The 18,191-nt window shown below is 38.1% G+C and overlaps 1 non-coding gene across 1 annotated transcript; it reads right to left on the minus strand.

Moving 5' to 3' along the window:
• Nucleotides 1-16,662: 16,662 nt before the first annotated feature.
• Nucleotides 16,663-16,788, minus strand: LOC141570933 (U4atac minor spliceosomal RNA). The gene has a single exon (XR_012495375.1). It is a non-coding gene; the product is annotated as a U4atac minor spliceosomal RNA (small nuclear RNA).
• Between the last annotated feature and the right edge of the window lie 1,403 nt (nt 16,789-18,191).

Genomic DNA, 18,191 nt, shown 5'->3' on the forward strand with positions numbered 1-18,191 from the left:
AAAGAAACAAAAACTCATAGACACAGACAATAGTTTTGTGGTTACCAGAAGGTAAGGGGAGTGAGAGGTGGTAGATGAGGGTAAAGGGGATCAAATATATGGTGATGGAAGGAAAACTGATTCTGGGTTGTGAACACACAATGTGATATATAGATGATGTATTACAGAATTGTACACCTGAAATCTGTGTAACTTTACTAACCATTTTCACCCCAATAAACTTAAAAAAAAAAAAAAAAGTTATATTCGTTTGCCTCCACTATCAAACCAAATATACATACTTCCCAATAGAGGATTTCAGAGAGTGACATTTCATTGATAACATTGTAATTTTTATATTAAAAAATTGACAAAGTGTTTAGACATTACATAAAATCACAGACATATGTGTGCTAACATAATTTGAATATGTTTTAATGTGCAATTTTTGAGCAATGACTAACTGTAAATGAAATGTCAAATATGCAAAGTAAGCTTTCATATCTCTAAAAAGTCTTCATAACATCCTTCAATAAGTTTTTCAATCTTATCTATTTAGAATAATTCAAACCAACTGTTATTCAGTTAAAATTGGGCATATCTAAGTCTGATGAAATAAACAACAGGTTTTAAGAACCTTTACTTTTTTCCCCACCATAAATCCACCTTCTAAGACATTCCAGTATCTGTAGGAGTAGACAGCAGAACTATTTGGTGGGCCTGAGGTCTCATTACCACATTAAATTCCTGGTTGCCCTAATCAACAGAATGTTGGAAGGTGACAATGCAGAAGAGCTTCTGGGAGCCAGGTAAAATGCACTGCTGACTGATGTTCATGGGGCAAGCTTTGGCAGAGACATGCATATCCCCAGTGACCTTCAAAGTGAATTCTTGGATTATCAGTCACACCTTCTATTTGAGGCTGTGATCATTTGCCCCGGGGTCCTTTTATTCTTTGTTTTCCTCATTCAGTTCCTTCTCTGTCTCTTTCCATGTTGAGATGTTTATAGGTGTTTCTTGTGAAAGGTATTTGAAAAGTGTAAGAATTATGTTTAGAACACTTTCAGTTCTTCAGAGGAAAACTACCATAAAATCTAATACATAAATAATAAATCAACTCAACAGATGTTGACTTTTTCTTGTCAGACAGTGGCTTTAAAATCCTGATTCAGAATCCCTGACAGAATAAATAAACTGAAAATAAAACTCAATTTGTCTACCTTACCCAAGGACAAAAGATTAAAAAAAAAAAAAAACTTAGATTAAACAGAATTATCTATATCCTATCAAACAAGATGAGACAAGGACCATCATTCATATCTTAAAGCAGCTCTTGTAATAAAAAGTAACATGCAGAATAGGATTTTTTATTCAAGTTGATTATCCAGTGCATTAAATGGAAATTAGTAAACCCAAACCATATGTTCTTGATTAGATTCTGAAAATAATTTAACACATCTTTTATATTTTTTAAAGGAAAGAGACACTGGATACCCTGTTTCCCTGAAAATAATACCTAGGCAGACAATCAGCTCTAATGTGTCTTTTGGAGCAAAAATTAATATAAGACTGGGTATTATATTATATTATACTAGACCCAGTCTTATAGTAAAATTTTACTATAAGACCTTAGATTAATTTTTGCTCCAAAAGACACATTACAGCTGGTTGTCTGGCTAGGTCTTATTTTTGGAGAAACATGGTATTATCCAAAGAAATATTAAAATGCAAATATTAATTGAGAATCACCTTGCAATTTCTTTTCTAAAAAAGCACTGTTTTCTAGCATTACAAGTAAAATGTTAGTCAAGGAGACAATCTTTATATCAGGAAATGGAACAGACACCTCTGGAATTTTAAGTTCAGTATCTACAGTTGTTGAAAGTTTATCCTCATGGCCTATAGTTCTACTTTTCATATTGTGATATAAGTACTCTTATTTAAGCTTCTCAATTCTGGAAAATTCCACAGTGTAGATTACTATAAATTTTAAATATATATGGAAAAAACTTTGAACTCTTGCTACTTAAAGTGTGACACATGGACAAGCAGCATGGGCACCACTGGAACCTGCTAGGTATACAAAAAAAAAAAAAAAAAAAAAAAAAAAAAAAAATAAAATATATATATATATATATATATATATATATATAAAATATTGATTGGAAAAAAAATTTAGAAAAACTGTGAAATAGATCAAGTTTCTCTTTTATGATCTGATCCAAACCTCACCAATGACCACCTTACAAATCCCCATTTCCCTTTCAACCACATTCTTCTGCTTTTATTATTCTTCTACATTGAGTTTTCTCGTCTTTGAGAGGATTAATTTTGCCAAAGTTCTGTCAAGCTTTAAAGTGTTTTTTTGCATACACTTAAGGTTTAAAACAAGATTTCCTTTCTATCCTTTTTGGGTTTTGTTTCTATTGTATAACAAAACTGCACATGCTAAAAATTCACAACAAATGTGAAGAGCTTAAAAATAACAACAATAGAAACATAAGCAGAATAGAGAGCCCAGAAATAACCTCATGCATATATAGTCAACTAGTATTTAACAAGAGCACCAAGAACACTCAATGGAGAAAAGACAGTCTCTTCAATAAACTGCTGTGAAAACTGAATATTCACATGTAAAAGAATGTAAAAGAATAAAACTAGTCCCCAGTCTTACACTACTTACAATATTAAGTTGAAATGGACTAAAGACTTAAATATAAGACCAGAAACCATAAAACTCCTAGAAGAAAACAAAGGAAAAAAATTCCTTAACATGGGTCTAGGCAATGATTTTATTGATATGACACCTAAAGCATAAGCAACAAAATCAAACATAAACAAGTGGGACTACTTCAAATCAAAAAGCTTCCACACAGCAAAGAAGCAACAAAATGAAAAGACAACCTATGGAATGGGGAAAAAAAATTGCAAATCACATATTGGTTAAGGGGGTAATATCCAAAATACATAAGTAACTCACACAACTCAATAGCAAATGACACAAATAATCCAAATAAAAAGTGGGCAAAGGACCTGAACAGACTTTTTTTTTTTTTCCAAAGAAGATATACAAATGACCAAAAGATAAATGAAAAGATGCTCAAAATCACTGTTCATCAGGGAAATGCAAATCAAAAACAGTAAGATATCACCATATGCCTATTAGAATGGTTACCATCAAAAAGACAAGTGGTAACAAATATTGACAAGGATGTGAGAAAAGGGAATCCTTGTGCATTGCTGGTAAGATTATAAATTGGTGCAGCTACTATGAAAAACAGTATGGAGTTTCCTCAAATAATGAAAACTAGAACTACCATATAATCCAGCAATTCCACTTCTGGGAATCTGAAGGAAATAAAAATACTATATTGAAAAAATATCTGCACCCCCATGCTCATAGCAGGATTATCTCCAATAGCCAAAACATGGAAACAACCTGTGTCCATCAATGGATGAATAAAGAAGTTGTGAAACATAAATATGAATATAAATATAAACACAAATATAAATATTCAGATGCCCAAAAATTGTATACACATTTTAAGAAAGGGAAACTGTATTAAAATTGTAACATTCAATATATACCAGTAACAAAAGATGAATACAAGTCATGCTTGACTTCTGCAATTACAAGAGGTGCTCAAAGTGGTTACCATCAGCGTCCAGACACTTCTGATTACGGTGAACTACAACTTGAGCAACGTTGACCAATGTTTACCATTTGTAAACATTTTTTTGGCACCCCAGGTGTGCGTGTGCGTGTGCTTGTGCGTGTGTGTGTAATGGAATATTATTCAGCTATAAAAAGAAGGAAATCCTGCCATTTTCAATAACATGAATGGATCTAGAGGGCATTATGCTAAGTGAAATAAGTCAGAGAAAGACAAATACCGTTTGATCTCACTTATATGCAGAATCGAAAAACAAACAGAAAAATCTTGTAGGAAAAGAAATCAGATTTGTGATTACCAGAAGTGGGGCAGGGAGGTGGGGTGAGAATTGGATGAAGGTGGTCAAAAGGTACAAACTTCCAGAAAAAAAAAAAAAAAAGGAAAGAAACCTAAGTATCTTTATCACTCATTTTAAAAGAAAGAAGTCCCTGTGAGCTCCTCCTTAGGAAACCACATTTTAAAACTTATCATTTTGTTGCTTTTCCTTTTAATTGTACAAAGGTAACTATGTTGATAAACAATGTACCATTTAGTCTTGCATGCTGCTAGTATACAGAATTGTGATCATTCCATGCTACCAGCATTTTTGATTCAATATTGCGTTCCTTAAAGTCATTTCTGTTTTTACGTAAACTGCAACAGATTATTTTTCATTGACATATAATATTCCCATCTCCTTTCAATGGGCCTTGGGTTATTCCAGGCTGTAGTTAACATTAACAGCTCTAACCTGAGCCTCTTGCACACGCAGCCTGGTACACATGCACTACTTCTTCTAGGTCACATGCCTAAAAGTGGAGTTGCAGGATTGTGAGGACATGCACACCTTTCCATCACTGGGTAACTGTTCTCAAAGTTGATAATTCAGATTTCTATTCCTCTAAGAACTGTCCTGTGCTTGTCAGGAGAGAAAGAGCCTCACAACATTCAGCTCGGGAGGGAAAGGTAAATGTAAGTTAGAAAACATTCGAAAAGCTAGCTGAAAAGAGGGATAACATACATTTTAAAAAGATCATTACATTTGTCCAGGAAAATATTTAGTATCCAACAGAGAGGTTACAATGAAGATATATAAGGCAATCCCTATGTTTGTCCAGAATAGAAAAACTTTAACAATCGTATTGTAAGTTAAATGTTCAACTTTTAGAATGTGTGACATGAATTACAGTGGGTTACAGAGTGGCCGATTTCATCGCACATTTATCCCTCTATATCCATTATGCTACAGACACGCCTTCCCAGTGATTAAGAGAGACCCTTGACAGAATAGACAGGGAAGAGAGGACTTCCTGATGGGCCTAGGTTAATACTCTAGTCAATATTTTTTAGCTGTAGTATGAAATATATGGTTGAAGCCGTTTAATACTTCACACATACATTAGGTGTACCTTCAAAGACATGCTGAAATGGCATCTGCCATCCTGAGGGAGAAAATCCTACATCATCTAGAGAATAGGCATATTCCCATTAAGATATTGCCGTATCAAATTAATTTGTGGAATGTCATTTTGCAGGTGAGTGAAGGACCCTAAACTCCTGATGTCATCCTATATAAGACTTGGGCATTGTCTGCAGTATAAGCATCACAAAGAGTACAGCATACCCAATGACAAACTGCTCTAGTATAAAATGGAATGGAAAGTAGGAAGTTTTCATTTGTCTATTATCTTCCTTCTGCCTACATGTGAAACTGGGTGGTTCCTGGCTTAGGCCAAGAAAATGGGATTTAGGAGACACATGGAGCGCTTCTGGATGTGGTTAGAGAATGTGAGTACAGTGACCTTGTTTATGTTGAAAGCAGATTGTTCCTTGTTGATGTTGGCCTTTTGTAAGTCAAGCTGTTAGTGGCCAGAAAATAGAACACAGATACCAATGTTAGTGGTTAATGGTCTGTGTATGAAGTGAATTTAGCTGGATCACCTCAAGTATTTTTTAAGTATTTATATTGCATGATTTAACACATACAACCTTCCTGAATAGAAATTCTGGTAAATGCAATAAGCTAAACTTATAAATTCCTTGAATTTAAAGTTATCTTAGAATATTCCAATACTAAGAATCACTTAGTAAGATTTCACTTCATAATCAAAGCCTAAATTGATTATGTACACCATTGCTGGGATCTTCGGAATTATAACTACAAAAACTTTCCGAATGGATATACTCTCATTCTTTTATATTATTGGGACAATGGAATTTCCCAATTTTTTTTTCCCATTAAATAATTTAACATATGATAATTACAGCATTAAAATAGGAAAACAGGTTGGCCCGGTGGCTCAGGTGGTTGGAGTGCCACGCTCCTAACGTTGAGGTCGCCGGTTCAAGTCCTACATGGGCCAGTGAGCTGTGCCCTTTACAGCTAAAACTGTGAACAATGGCTCTCCCTGGAGGTCAGTATGGGCTGTGTGCTGCCACAGGCTACCATGTGCTGCCATGAGCGGCTGGTGGCCAGCGTGTGTGGCCGGCAGCCAGCATGAGTGGCCGGCAGCCAGCATAAGCAGCTGACGAGAGCTGCCGTGAGCTGCTGTGAATGGCCGATCGATGACTAGCAACTGAATGCCTCAGCTGGTGGGGAGCACAAGGCTCAGGATACCAGCATGGTCCAGGGAGCTGTGTCCTACACAACTAGACTGAAAAACAATGGCTTGAACTGGAGAGGGGCGGGGGAGGAGGCGGAAGAAGGAGGGAAAACAATGTAGTTTTGGTGGTCACATTTTGACATATTTTAGAAGCAAATTTTGAGGCAATGATTTAAGTGCGAATATTTTCTTTGTAAGGTGACTTCAGAAAATAGCAGCGAAGGAATGGGGAGGTGAGACAATGACAAGAAGCAAATCAATAAAGTATATTATCAAATCTACTGACTGTGGGTCATTAGAATTCAGTACTACTTGGAGAACCCTAGGAAACAGTGAAAACACTCCTTGGCAATATCAAAACAGAGCAAAGAAACTAGTCTTTATCTCTCACTGTTCTGCTGGCAATTGGCTGATAGCAGCAGGACCACCATATTAAAAAAAATGCCATAGTCGGATGAGACATAGATCCCACCAGGGAGATCAAACAACACTTAAAGGATATGGAAATAAGTAAGCACAGTGATGATATACAACAAAGAAATCAATAACTTTATCTAATATCAGGACAAGGTATAATCTTACGGGTCTTCCTAAAAGCGGCCATTTGTATAGTCACACACAGTTGTAGATAATTAGCCTGCTTGAGTGAGTGTCAACTTAAACCATATGGAAGCTTAGCTATCCCCCTCCAAACCAGTTTTATGTAGGATAGAACAGTTCTACACGTAATCTGGTCTGGATACATACTAAGACTACCTCATCTGAGCTAGATTTAAATTATCAATCAATCTTGGAGTTACGTATAAAATATGTAGTCTCTGATTACAAAACACATAAACATGTAAAAGGATAAACCCAGCCCTCACTATCACAACAGTCCCAGGATAATACATCCTGGTCAAGGTGTTCTACTGAACTGAGATCTCTGGAGCTAAAACTAGGGTCAGTAACCCATGTGTTGCTCAGATCATGCCATCAGCCCTCAGAAACACTGCAGGGCCTATTTTGCAACTGCTAATCCTGGTCCTAGAAAGAAACAAAGATAACTAGGAAAGATATTATAATTTGAATTAAAGTTGTCAAAAATATTAAAATTTTAACTCAAAACTGTATTCAGTTCATAAAACCTTTGTCCTATTCGTCCCATTTTGTCTTATATGCTTTCACAATTATGGAATTATTTCAAACTCAGCATATCTCAAAGGAACCCAAACTTATTCACCAATCAAAGTCACCAAACTTATTCTTCCTTTTCTAGCGTTAATTTTATTGGACTTTTCTATTTGTCTAATTCAAAACCTAGGTGTCATTCTTATCATTTTTCCTCCCTCACGTGCCACACCCAATCAAGCTTCAAACACGTTTTTGCCTTATCAATCTCCAGATGCTATCCGTCAATAGTCATAACCTCAGCTACTGATTTATTTCCAGCCCTGGTCCTTCATCAACTCAACTACTTAGGTAGCATCCAAATTGGATTTACTGCTCTATTCTCACCCCACCCAAATCCATTCTTAGCAATACAGCTCTAAGAGTGATTTTCTAAATTCACATCAATTTCTTTGCCTATTCAAAATCCTTTCAGATTTATCAAACCCAAGCACCTTTGTTTAACTTAAAGATACGAATACATGCATCTTTTGATCCTGCACAGCAGCACTTTTAGTCACACGGTCTCAGAGTTCACCCACCAGAAATACCAAACTATTTTGTCATTTCCCAAACTTGCTTTGATGCTTCAGTGCCTCTTGCATATGCTATTCTCACCTCCAAGATACCCTATCCCTTACCTTCTCAACAAGTGCCACCTTCTGCTTCAAACAGCGCAAATTGTACAGGTTATAAGTGGAGATATCTTGACCTCAAGGATGTTTAGCTACTCTGGAGGATGATATACGACTGCTCTAAATAAGTCATGGTTCTCTCATTCCCCACGGTCAGTGGCTTAAGTCATCTCCTCTTTGGCTTAAGGTTAGACATATGGTATAATTCTAACTAATGACACAGGATAGTGTATCATAGAAAGGTTACTTCATCAAACATAAGAAGAAATAATTTCAAAAGGAGAAAAACCAGTTGTCTTGTCATTATGAAGTGACAAGCAAACATGCTAAGAATGGCAGAGAAGATAGAAAAACTGGAGTTGTCAATGTTATCATTGATCCTGTGAACCAAGTTATTCTGAACTGTTTACCTTAAAATTTTGTGAAGAGAAAAATAATTCCACTTTTAATTGGGTCCTTTGGTTCTTACCATCAAACTAAATCTTAACTCCTTCACCTTCAAAACCTTATTGAAGTAGCCTCGCAGCCTCTTTTCTATGAAGCTTACTTGGATCCTACTATTCTTTTTTTCTCATTAACGAGGTGACCATCTCCCTACTCACAATAACTTCTGTTCTTTAAATATACTTCATTTACTTATTTGTTAAGTGTATCATAATTTTCATATTATCTTTAAATAACTAGAATGTGAATACTGTGTGTGCAAGAAATAAAATTGGCATTCAAGTACGTGACCCTACTTTGAACTTAACTGAACCTGTTGTAGTATAAGTTCAAGAAGCCATTATTACAGGACATTGTATCAACTGGGATGTGTTCAGCTTCACATACAGATGCTCCTTGACTTATGATGGGGTTACTTCCCAATAAACCATAAGTTAGAAATACTGTAAGTCAAAAATGCATTTAATAGGCCTCACATACCGAACATGACAGTTTAGCTTAGCCTTCTTTAAATAAGCTCTAAACATGTACATTAGCCTACAGTTGGGCAAAATCACCTAACACAAAGCCTATTTCATAATAGAGTATGAGTATCTCTTGTAATTTATGTAATTATGGTTTGCTGCCTTCACACTATGCAATTATCTTGAGTTTCACCTCAAAAGTAATTGCCTTCTTCTACTTCTCACTTGAAGTAGGAGACACAGTGGTCATTTTGTAGACATGATGTGATGCAAAAACACAAAACACAATATCCAAAATATGCTTGCAACATAGTACATTAGTCATTCTTTATCCATGGGGGGATACGTTCCCAGACCCTCAGTGGATGCCTGAAACTGTGGATAGCACTGAACACTATAAATACTATGTTTGGTTTTTTTCCCCCTACACATATATAACTTTTCACTTAAAGGAAGTCTTAAAAAACTTATTTTTGATGTATCTGAATTGCCAGTATCACTACTCTTGTTTTTTGGGGCCATTATTAAGTAAAATACCATGACAGTCGATCTCATAACCTAGTCAGCTACTACGTAACTAATGGGTGGAGAGCATATACACTGGGCAAAGGGATGATTCACATCCTGGGCGGGTTGGAACTGGATGCATGTGACTTCACCACACTACTCAGAACTCCTCGAAATTTAAAACATATGAATTGTTTATTTCTGAAATTTTACATTTAATATTTTTGGACCGCTGTTGACCATGGGTAACTGCACCCATGGAATAAGGGGGGGACTACTGTACACTACAGAGTATCAGTTATTTACCTTGTGATTCTGGCTGACTACACTTCTGCTGCTGCCCAGAATCACAAGAGAGTATCATAGTGCATATCGCTAGTCTGGGAAAAGATCAAAATTCAAAATTCCAAGTAGGGTTTCTACTGAATGTGTATTGCTTTTGCACCACCCTAAGGTCAAAAAACCTTAAGACAAACTATTGTAAGTCAGGGACCTATTGTAATAGTAAACTCGGACTTAAAATAGTTTAAACACTAAAGGAATTTATAATCTCAAAGGCCAAACGGTCCATAGGTAAGGGCAAGCTCCTCGAGTTTTAAGTCAGTGCTCTGGTTCATCTTCCTTTTATTCCTCTTAGTTCCCCTCTTTCTTTGTATGTTGGTGTCATTCTCATGCTGGTAGCATATGGCTACAGCAGTTGCAATCATCACATACAGATGGAATCTTCCAGCAGGCTTTCTCATGTCTCTTTGGACAGAATTCCATCAAATCCTCATAAACCTCAGCTCAATCACTGGCAAAAAATAGAGATACCATGATTTGGATTAGAATAATCAAAGCCCACATCTGGGGCTTAAGCTGGGACCAACTTCCCTGAAACATACATTCAGAGGAGGATGGACATGGATAAAACTAAAGTTATATTAGGAAGGAAGAAACATGAATGTCCAGAAGGCAAAAATCTTTGTCACTTACAATACGCAAACAAAATCATGCAGGGTGATTTTGGTGATACTTGACAGTGTTGAAAAATGTATTTTACACAGTCGTCCTATTTCCAGACTCTCCTTTTTATTTCATAAAGTAAAAAACATTTTAGCATTGTGAAACTCAGCAATAGCATGGTTTGTAAAATTTGAAAGGAAGATTATGAATAGGCAAAATAAAATTGAATTCCACTTTGAAAGAATCATTTTGATATATCATGCCATAAACTTTTTCTTCTATTATTTCACTAGTAAGTTTGATCTAAAATTTAATATTCATAATATAATATTTGGGAGACTAATATTGAAAATATAGCATTTTTAACAAAGAGCATCATCTCCAAAATATTAAGGATTGTAATTATCATAAGAAAATGTTCATCATTCATCTATGACAGGAAAAAGTAAAAATTATTTTAAATTGGCAAATATATTTCTAATTATTATTGAAAATCCACGTTCTATGTCATCTTTTGCCTCATATTGGATAATAATATATTGTATACTATTTCCTTTAGTTTGCTTTTTTCCCTGTTTCACATTTGTCTTTGCGGCAAGTTATAATACAGAAGCCAAGGACTAATTGAATATTGAAATACATACATGTGATAAAAATAAGACATCACTGCAAAGACTAGTCGAGAGTATATATAAACAATACAATCATGACTGGCAAAATAATTTTTGCTCCAATCTTTAGAATCTGAGCTCTTAGAGTGGGGGAATAGGTTTTTATTTGGTGGACACTAATGTAAAAAACAATTTTGAATGTGACCAGGCATTACTGTGCTATTAGTTTTTACTGTAACTCCAACATGGACAAGGAAAGTTCTTTCACTTATTTAAATGTATGTCCTTGTTTTACTAGCTTACATTTCAAAAATACACAAATTGTATTTCTTTTTATTTCATTAGTATGAGACTATACCTATGTAGCAAAAATTAACTAGAAAATTAAGTTAGCTAATTCAGAACACAAAAGATAGTTATTTATGTGCTTATTCATGATCACCCACTTTGCCATTTTGCAACTTCACTTTCCGAATACTATTATCTATACTTTAAAATATGCATAAGAAACAAGGTTGAGGTGATTATTCAAAATACTTAGGGGAGAAAATAAAGTCAATTTGCTTTGTCTCTAAAAACCCAATTCACAAATACTGGTTTTTATGTACAAATCCCAAGATAAAAGAAACTATTTATTTTTATTCATTCAGTCAGTAATTTACTAAGTGCCAAGCAATATGCTAGGTACCACTGAAATAAAGACTAAGACAAAAATCATTGCCCTGAAAGAATTCTAAGTAGAAGAGGGACAAGTGAATAAAGAAGTACAAACTGCATGTTACAATTGATAACTGTGATGCAGAAAAATTTCTATAAAAGACCAAAGAAGTACGTAGGGGGAAAAGAAAAATAGGGGAAGGCTGCACAGAAAACAGACGCTTATGCTGATCCTTGAGGGATAAATAGCAGTGGGTAGAGAAGAGAGACAAAGAAGAAATTTCTAGGCCAAGAGACTGCAATCACAAGCCGCTTAGGAAAGATAGAATACAAGTAGGAAAGAATGGCAAAAGAAGAGTCTGATATTGTTGGCCAGATAATGAAGGGCTTTCAATATCAAGTGAAACAAGTTTGTAGGAGATGGGCATCATTGCAGGATTTAAACAAGCAAGGGATATATTTGGGTTTTTGATGGGACCCTTTGGTAGCTCTATGGAAGATAAATTTTAAAAGGACAAGACTGGAGACAGGGACTTGCGTTACGATTTATTGCAGCACATGGATGAGTCAGTGTCTAATCTAAAGAAGACTGACAGGACAGAGAGAAGGGAGCAGATCTGAAGAAGCTAATAAAAGAGGTGTAATAAACAGAATTTAGAGATGGTTTGGATTTGAGTCTTCAAGACAAGGTAGAAGTTTGGGGCCAATATGGTTGGTTTCTATTTATAGAACTATGGAAGGAAGACCAAGGAGTATTATTTTGTTGTTCTTATTTTGGTTGATATTTTGTTTGTTATGAGAGTGATAGAAGAGGAAAAATGATAAGTTAAGTGATGTCCAGTGGGCAGTCAGTAAATTGGTGTCTGGAGACCCAATTTCCCACATGGGGTGGGGGGTTTCCCCTACACCACCAAACAATTCTCAGAACACCAGCAGGGTGCCCAAGAATTCAATTCAATTCTGACACTACCTACCCAGGGAGAGCATTAGATTCCACTGGTTAAGGATTCAGTCCTAAAAGACTGTCCTTACACATACACACACACACACACACACACACACACACTTCAACTTCAGATGCCAGCCACAAGCCAGGCTTTAACCTGTGCTTCTGACTGACTGGCTACAGATTAGAAATTAACAATCCCCTCCAACTCAGAATGCCAATCTCAGTTACAGTTTGTTACCTGTACTTCTGACCAACTGATTATAAATCAGTGTCTTCCACCTCCCCTCCTTGTAGTCAATTAATTTGCTAGAATGGCTCACAGAACTCAGAGAAACGTGTTACTTATCAGATCACTGGTTTATATAAGAGAATATAACTTAGGAACAAGATGTAGGAAATGCATAGGACAAGGTGTGAGGAAAGGGCACGGAGCTTCCATGCCCTCTCTAGGCACACCACTCTCCCAGCATCTCTCTGGACCCAGTCCTCTTGGGGATTTAATGGAGATTTCATTGCGTAGGCATGATTGATTAAATCATTGGACACTGATGACTGATTCAACCTCCAGCTCTACTTCCCTCCCGGGAGGTTGGGGAAATGGGACTGAAAGTTCAACTCTTCTAATCACATGGTTGGATTTGTTGGCAACCAGCTCCCATTCTTAGATGCTTTCCAAAAGTCATCTCATTAACATAACAAAATATGCCTTTATCACTCTCAACACTTAGGAAATGTCAAAGGTTTTGGGAGCTGTGAGACAGGAACTCTGGATGAAGGGACTGTGGGTAAAGATAAAATATTTTATACAACACAATACGGAAATCCATCCTCTGTTCTGTGAACATGGATTCTCACAACAAAACAATCATATAAGTCAAAAGATACTGGTAAGTTACTAGAGTCTCAGTCAGTCATGAATAAGTATTCAGTCCACCAACATATCTTACAAAAATATCTTCCAGGGCAAGGCCACTCAGGTTTGCAGGCTTCTGCTCAACCTTATCTGGATCCAAAAGCAGGGATAGTTTCAGCAACATACGACTTCGTCCTTTCGGGCATCTGGTATAACTGAGCTAAAACAACAATGTCATCTCTTGCTCTGAGCCTTTCAAGATGTTAATATTGGATTTTTCTGATTACATAACATAACCCACTTGCTCCTTCTAACCCACCCTTAGCTACTATGTTTCCTTCTTTCCATTTATACCCAAACTCTTCCACCTCTGGAAGGGACATTCGGTTTGGCCACTGTGCTCGTCTAGATTGCAGGCAGCAGTACTAGTCTAGCCAGTGCCTCCCCGTCAGTCCATTACTGTTTACAAAGTTTAGGTTACACAGGTACAGAATAGTGGGTTATCTTTACCACCAGGTTATGTAGCTGCATTCACTGTCAGCTCCAATTTTGCCAAATGGGGTGCAGGCCTTTTCCTGCTCCATCAGGCCCTTAGAGAATTCTGACATAAAGGTTAAAAACACAGTAATAATTTCTTGCTTAGAAATCTTTCCTGCTTCTAGCCCTTTTCATTGCAGTCCTGGTCCAAAACCACTGTATTGAGTAGGGAGAAAAAGTTTTTTTGGGGGGTGATGTCAGGAAAAAGGGTTCCAGCATCTTCTGCAGCTGCTCTTCCCCAGCTCCACTAACAAAACAGAAATCTGTCTTAGTAGGGACACTCCTTTAGCCCCACTCATAGCCACATTGAGCGTGAGCGTGAGCACACACTGTGAAAGGCATGTAAGCCAGCTCTCCATTCTTTTATTTCCCCATGTTAGACGACCAATGTTTTAATTGCTCGCTCCAATTCTCTATTAAACAATTACTCTGAGGAGAACAGTTCTCTGACCACTGCAGGACATTATCAGCTACAAATTGTTTCCCTTCATTTGAAGAAATGATAGTCAGCCATCCAAACTGGTACAATATTCTCTGTTCCAGTTATTTCATAACACTTTGAACATTTTCATCTGCCACCAGGTCAGCAAAGCACAGTTCAGAGTCAATGTCTATTCCGGTCAGAACCCATTTGTAGCCTCCCAGGTCTACCAGCATCAGTCTCACTTGCAAGCTACACTCAGGGCCTTCCCACCAGGGAATCTGCCACATGGCCAGTCTTTCATTGGCAGATAGAACAGCTCTTGTTGGCTTTTTGTTCCTCAGAGGGTGCAAGAAGAATTTTTAGATTTAGTCCACTTTGCATTGCTGTAGACCACTGTTATGCAGGGTGACATGCGGGGTCTCTGGTCCCGCTCCCCACATAAGAACACAGGACATGGTGAGGCCTAAAAGAAACACCCATGGAGCCATAGGTAGGGGAGTCATACTACTACATTCTCGCTGGCAGCTGGGTTGGAGACACAGGAAGCAGGAGCCACACTATCCGCAACATGCCGTCCATTTCTCTGCCAACCAACCTCACTTGCTAGCTGCAATCCACTGTGCCAACTGCAATCCACTCTTGCTAGCTCAGCCACCATCTTCTTGCTAGCCCCCATTTGCTGCTGACATAGCCACAGCAGTTATACTAGTGGCCAATGGCTCACTGGTTACAGCTGACAGCCATCCAATCACAGTTCATGGCCATTTACTACCTGAGCCAGCACCTTTCCACGGGAGACCGACAGCCTGGAAACTACACTCCTTGCTCTGTCCCCATAACCACCGTGTCCATTCATTTCATGGACCTGGTGGACATCTCAAAGGAGTGAACGGGGATATTTGCTTGTCAATTTTAATCACCTTTGAAATCTGGAAGGGCATTCTTCTGATGAGCATCAATATGTTCACTCTTCAAATTTCAGTAGGGCAGTTCTATTCGGGTATCCCTTTAGCAGGGCAAGTTTCCATTGTGCTCCTGTCTGACTATACAGCCAGGCCACTGCCCATGAGCCAGTAAAAACCTAAACATAGGTGTTTTTTTACCATTACTCAACCCTTCCATCACCACCAGGAAAAAGGATGCAATTCAGCCCAAACGAGCTGATGTGTTTTTCACCTTCTTGAATCAGAGTGGTGGCCTTCCAAGTAGGCTGTTACCCATTCACCTTGGAACTGCTGTTCACAAGTCCAGCAGCTCTTTGTTAGTCAGTTGAGGGTTCTTTACAGGGCAGCTCTTCACACAGTTCTCAGTCCTTGAGGAAAAGAAGCTCCCTGCTCGTATCTCCTCCTTGTATTCCCCAGGAACGACGATCCTGTATAAGCCATTTTCATTTTACAGTGGAACTTTTCTGGGCACTATCACCCCCATTAGACATTTCAGTCCTCTAGTCCAAAAGCCCAGTAGTCATCACTGAGAGGTGCTCACAGGCTTTTGCCATAAGCCCCAGTCTATGTCCCACAAAGGGCCATCACACAGAGACTGTCTCCCTACCAGCATTCCAGCTTCTGTACCACATTGTGTGAGCTCAGGCAATTTTACTGGTTCCCATTTAGCCTGTCCAGTTAATATCGCTTGAGGAACAGATTTACATGCCTCTGTTTTACAATAGTGGATGGGGGAAATGTTCCCACTCAGACGCAATTTCCCTCCCCTTAATACAATCAGGTAAAACAGATACAACCTCTTCACAGAATGCCTGTTACAAAAACACTGATTCTTCTTCCAGCTTTGACCTTAATTCCATTAACTCTTATGTTCCTAACTATAGCCTCCATTAAGACTTGGTTTTACAGTGAACAGAAATCCCATGCCAAGGAGTCCTCCCCTTTTCCACCCCCTGACCATTCTACCCTCTGTGTGCAAAAGGCTTTGGGTGCCCATGAGGGGTTGAGTCAAGGAACTCTGGCCCTTTGCTGGATCTTTAACTTTATTAACTGGCCTAACTGCTGCTCTAAGTGATTGCTGGTTGGGTTTCTCATTGCAGTTTTTGCCTCCAAGCTTTTAAATTTTTACCAAACAGAAGTTTAGTAAATATAGCAGACTTCTTTGAAACATTTTAATGTTGGGGGACCAGCACAAGGTCCCTTTAGCCTGCTCAACTCGTTTTAACCCCACCAATGTTCAGTTTATTCATTCCATTTCTTTTTTTTTTTTTTTTTTTTTTTTAAATCGTGGAAAAAGGGGTTTTTGTTTTTTCCAAAAATTGCACCAAGATAAAGCAGAGCTCTAACTGATGCGAGCGTGTTGTTTAGGCGTTAGCAGTACTGTCCTCACTTCTCGTTCATTGGACAGTAGCGCAACCCCAAGAAAAGGATGGTTCATTTCTTGATAACCACCTAAAGATTTCCACATTGCTGGGACCAGTCCCGTGACTCTTCCCTTTATGTTTTCTCTTTGCTCTGCTCCTTTCAATATTTGCTTTATTCACCTTATTTCTCAGTAACCTTTAAAAATGTCCACCTTGTTGGGAAGAGTTCCTTGACTCTCCCCTGGGCCTCTCCCCATTCTCTTATTAACCTAATGTTTTTATTAGCCCCCTGAAGGGAAACTGAGACAGCAAATCTGTTAAGTCTCTGCAACTGTTGTTGGAGTTTGGCACCCATGCAACAGAGACCCCCTTAATCACAACATTTACCATAACCTGAGAAATGAGCATATTCAGCAGGTGAATATCCTGGTCATCATAAAGCCAGTCCCACATGGCTAGCATGTGAAGCATATCAGCTGCTTCATCTGAGGTGTTCCATTTGGTATTCACACAGGGAGAAGGACAGCCCCACTTCTCAAGGTAAGCAGATCTTACAGTGGATTTTATCCAGTTCACCAGGTTGTCTATACCCTCTGGAATAATCTCCTGTGTGTCTGGATCACATATTGCCATCTGTGAGTGTTCAATAGTGAACAAACGTGCTCTTTCAGTCTGTAGCATTCAAAACCAAAGATAGCCCCCAAACTGGTTACTCTTGTAACTGCAGAATCAGCCTAAAATATTCCTGTCTTGTTTTTAAAAAGACACGGACACTGAGTTGCTTTTCAGAGACAACAGACAAAAACCAAAAATTATGCAGCCAAAGCAGGCACAGAGGAGAGAATTTTGACATCCAGCTGAACCCAAACCCAAAGTCTCCCCCCACCATGGAACCAAAGACCGGGACATAACCAGAAATCGAACACGGGAACCCTTCTAGAAGAAAAGTGTCCGCTGTCCAGAAAGATCTGGTGCTGAAGCCCCTTACCATAATGGTCAAGTTCCAAGGTCCTCCAATTAAAACCTGTCTCTCCAGCATTTCCATATACCTGTCCCCCCTAGCCCTTTAAAAACCTACCTTAAACCCCAGATCATGGAGACAGATTTGAGCAGTGCCTCATGTCTCCTGAAAGTCAACTCAGTATCAGAGTCTCGTTTGATAACATTCTCATAATCCATTTTAATAAAGATTCTTTAGGGACTTATTGATACTGGTCTGCAAAATGAGCCAGTTCCTTCATGCTATATCCTCTTGATTCAATGGTTTCTTGGTTTTGCCATACCCCCTACGTTAACTACCTTCTTGGCAAACAGAGGTCTTAGAGGTACTTTCTGCTGGCCCTGCATAATGTTTCCCTTTCTAGGAGGCTTTGAAGCTAATGGCAGAAGGTTAGACTGACTGAAATCTGAACGTGGTCTAACATCAAGGTCCAACCTAGCAGTCTCTTTTATTTTCATTAGGTTTTTACAGAC

The sequence above is a fragment of the Rhinolophus sinicus genome, linkage group LG03 (assembly GCF_036562045.2).
Source record: "Rhinolophus sinicus isolate RSC01 linkage group LG03, ASM3656204v1, whole genome shotgun sequence".
Taxonomy (NCBI): Eukaryota; Metazoa; Chordata; class Mammalia; order Chiroptera; family Rhinolophidae; genus Rhinolophus; species Rhinolophus sinicus.